We start from the raw sequence: 4,589 nt of genomic DNA, 5'->3' as shown, positions 1-4,589 counted from the left end.
TACCAGAAAGATGTTTACTTGTGTTTTCTTGATTATGCCAAGGCATTCGATTATGTGGATCTTAACAAACTACGGATAACATTGAAAACAATGGAAATTTCAGAACCCTTCATAGTGTTCCATCAGAACTTGTACCTGGATCAAGTAACAGCGATGGGACAAGTTCAAGGGAACAAACAGTACATGGTTTAAAATCAAGCACATGGCAGGTTTGTATTTGCTTGCTATACTTAGTAAATCTGTAGGTTGAGCAATCAGAGAAGCTGGCTTATGGGAGAGAGAATGTGGCATCAGAATTCGAGGATGGCTTATTAACCATCTGTGAGAGACAGATAACACAACTTTGCTTGATGAAATGAAGGCAGACTTGAAGCACTTGCAAATGAAGATCAAAGATTCCAGCCTTCAGTATGGATTACGTTTCAATTTAAAGAAGACGCAAATCCTCACCACTGGACCAAAAGCTAACATCATGATAAATGGAGAAACAGTTGACCATGTCAAGGATTGCATCTTGGTTGGTCCACAATCAAAGCTCATTGTAGAAGCCATTAAGAAATCAAGAGAAGAGTTTCTGCACAAGACCTCTTTAGAGTATTGAAAAGCAAGGATGTGGCTTTGAGTACTAGGGTGTACTTGACTCAAACCAGGGGATTTTCAATCGCCTAATATGTATGTGAGAGTTGGATAGGAATGTGTGATACAATTGATGTATGCATTGTTATAAGAATTCTATGCGCCCCCAATTAAATGATTTATAATAAAAATTAATAATAAAGTTGGACATTGACTAAAGATGATCAATTAAGAATAGATGCATTTGAATTGTGGTACAGGCCAACAACATTGAACGCTACCATCTCGTTACTTATCTGGCATCCATACATCCAGCCATTACCCATTGAAGTTAAATAGAGTTTATACGTCTTGATGCAAAACAAACAAAAACAGGATAGGGGAAGGGTTGGCTTAAAATCATATATCAAAAAAGAGCAGGAAAATAAAACATGCATAAAATATGCACAGAAGAATACACTTGAGACTATGATAGATTGCCAAATGTAATAAGAAAATTCAGGTACAACTGAACTGGCTGATAAAGCCAGTTACCAGAGGGAGAATAGCCCATGACAAAATTTATAACTTGCTTTCCCCTTAAAATGTTTAAAACGATAAATTAGGATCTGTTTTTCAGAATTGTTCTGGATAATGTGTCTCAGTCTAATTAAAGCTGGTTTGCTGCCCCTGACTTTCTCACAGTGAGACAAGAGTAAAAATTTTCTAGTTAAATGAAATCCCCAAATGGAAATTAACCACAACTATATATTTATTCCCTGAGATGTGGATGGTATTTTAAGTGGATCTAACATGGTTTTGTCACATAATGAAGTGTGTATGTGTGTGTATGAGTGAGAGAGAGAGAGAGAGAGAGAGAGAGAGAGAGAGAGTTAGATGCATGCACTACTTTCACGTTTATTTGTGTACTGCTAGTGTTTCATTTTTCTTTTCTGAAGAACAAATAAATATGAAATGGCATTTTATAAGCCTTTAGAAAAGTGTGTTCAAAGCAGCAGGACCTGGATCCTGAGTTTTCACCAGCTTCCCTGGTTCCTTGCATTCAATTTCTCAAATGTATCCAGGGAAAACCTGCTTCCACACCATCACAGTATCTTAGACATTGGGCAGCCAATGTTCTCTCAGGAGCTAGTTTTAAATAGAACAATGCATAGTTTAATACCAGTGCCACTGCCTAATGATACCTAGTGATGGATGATGTCATTCGTTAAAGAAAAATACTTTGGTTCAGTGATCAGGCAAAACTAAATTTGTATCTGAGCAGTGCTACTTACAAATCATATGACATAGAGACCTATTTGACTGCGTCCGTTGATCTCTTTCTTTCTTTTTTCTTTCTTTCTCTCTTTCTTTCTTTCTCTCTCTCTTTCTTTCTTTCCTCACTTTGAAATGGGAATAAAAATAGAACCTGGCTTATGAATTTCAAGGTAGGACAGTATAATGAATGTGATAATGATATTGTTGTTGTTATGTGCAGTTGATGATAACTGGTTTGTAAAAAGCACTTAATAAAACTATCTTTTTGTTTGTCTGCTTTCTTGGCATTTATGGTTTTTAAACAGCTTCTAGAAGTCAGGTTGCCTACTTTTCTGCCAGTAAACTACATAGATTTTATACATACACACACACACGCACACACAGAGAGCTGTAGATATATATTAACATGTGATCATTACATCTTTGTGTATATATTATATATAGTGTATATTTCTATACCCCCTCTTTCCATTGAGTGACTTCCAACCCACAGTGGCCCTATAGGATAGAGACGAACTGCTCCGTAGGTTTCTTAGGTTGCATACAGCCACAGCTTTCTCCAGGGTGGCTTAGGGTTTGGACGCTGACCTTTCCATGAGCATCCAAGTACTTAATCACTGTGCATCCAAGGCTCCTAAGAGAATATTCAATTATGCTAAATTAGGGCCACTACACAAAATGAATTATTCTTGCTTGTCCAGCCTAACCAGCTGACAGTTGGTTACTAATTTTAATTCCAGACAAAGAAGACCAAATATGGAAAGACAATCTCCTTTGAGCGAGTGAGATAATGCCACCAAACACAAACATAACATCTTCGGGAAAGTTGTGTCCCACTACCATGGGTAATTCAAAATCCCCATAAAATAATAATCTGACAAAATTTTACATTTTGAAATAAATTTTAAATAAATGTATCTCCCATATAATGCTTTTTAGCTTACCAGCCATGTGACTTCAAAATAACTACTTAAAGGGAACGGGGGAGAAATTACTTAAATTAAATTGAATAAGGGTCATGTTTATTTAGATGACAAAGCAAATAGGGATTGAGCGACCTGCATGAGTTGGCTTGTTTGTTTCTTAGAAAACAATTAGCAATAGGCACAATTGGAATTTGAACCCAGTATTTTCAATAGCCTCCTGTCTTTCTCCAACCTCACTACACTATTTCTAGAATCATCCACTGACATCGAGAGAGCTTTCGTGGGAAGTCATTGGTGCTCAAGGTTTCACTAACCAGCACAGAACAAAGTCAGAGCTCTCATCAGGCTACTGACTACAAGTAGGTTGTCTGCTCCCATAGAGGTTTATAGTCTCAAAACCCCTATAAATGACTCGAAGTTATAATTGACTCAATGGTAACCCCAGCCACACCTGCTCCTGCTCCTTCTTCTTTGGTTTATTCCTAAACAATGCTCCCCATCTTTAGAACATCAATGGCTGCTCTCTCAGACATGATTGGTAGACCTTTCTTCTAAGTAAACTCAAATCATCAGCTTCTTGGTCTACAGCAGAGCATGGTTACTTCCAGGCCTTCATGTCAGGCCTGCAAAAGGCAATGTTTGAGAAGACAGGATTAGTCAATGAAGTTGTGTTTCTAAGGAAACTTCCCAGATGATTCCAACACAGACAGTCAAGCAATCTGGGAACTCCAGCTATATTAATGGTAGAGTCTAGGCTTTGAACAAGACTCATTGAAATTCAAATCGCACATTAGTATTACAACTCACTTATAAAGCTGAGCTTCACATAAAAAGAACAATTTTGTGTGAATGTATATATATGCACGTTTATATAGATATTTAAATACAAATATGCGCATAGTACACACACACACCTAGTGGCACAATTGTAAGACATTCTGAAGATAACTGACAGGCTGGCTGTTCGAATGCCCTGGTGGCTCCACAGGAAAAAGAGGTTGGTGTTGGAATCCTGTAACGTCCAGTGCTCCAGGCCCGTAACGTCCAGTGCTCCAGACCCGTAACGTCCAGTGCCCCAGGCCTGTAATGTCTAGTGCTCTAGACCTATAACGTCCAGTGCTCCAGTCCTGTAATGCCCATGGCTCTAAGCCCATAACATCCAGTGCTCCAGGCCTGTAACATCCAGTGCTCCAGGCCCGTAATGTCCAGTGCTCCAGGCCCGTAACGTCCAGTGCTCCAGGCCTGTAATGTCTAGTGCTCAGTTCTATAACATCTGATGCTCCAGGCCTGTAAAGTCCAATGCTCCAGGCATGTAACGTCCAGTGCTCCAGTCCTGTAATGCCCAGTGCTCTAGGCCTGTAACATCCAGTGTTCCAGTCCCATAAGCCAAGGAAAGCCTGCGACGTGCATTCTGCTCTGCGGGGTCACCGTTAGTCATTATCCACTCCACAGCACGCAACAAAAACAATCAGGTGAATGTATAGACATACATATTTATGTTAGTGTATAGCACCTTAGAGATTCCTTCCCCTGCTTTTGAGTGGTAACTCTGTTGATTTGGGGTAAGGTCTCTCTAAAATCTGCTGTACCCATTTACTCACTGCAACCTGGCTTCTATTCAGTCCCAGAGACTTGGCCACAGTGGTTTCAAAGAGCATGTAACTGCCTCCCTGCCATACGGATTCCAAGTTACTCTGGCTATCAGGTTCACATTTGCCTACTGATTTATGATCCTTCTTTCCAAAGGTCATCAGCCCAGGAAGAAAATTATCCACGGAAATCCCAAAAGAACCTTCAGATTCCTACCCAAGCCAAGATTTCCTCCAATAG

This window comes from Tenrec ecaudatus, chromosome 4 (genome assembly GCF_050624435.1).
Source record: "Tenrec ecaudatus isolate mTenEca1 chromosome 4, mTenEca1.hap1, whole genome shotgun sequence".
Lineage (NCBI taxonomy): Eukaryota > Metazoa > Chordata > Mammalia > Afrosoricida > Tenrecidae > Tenrec > Tenrec ecaudatus.
This window is presented reverse-complemented; position numbering follows the sequence as displayed.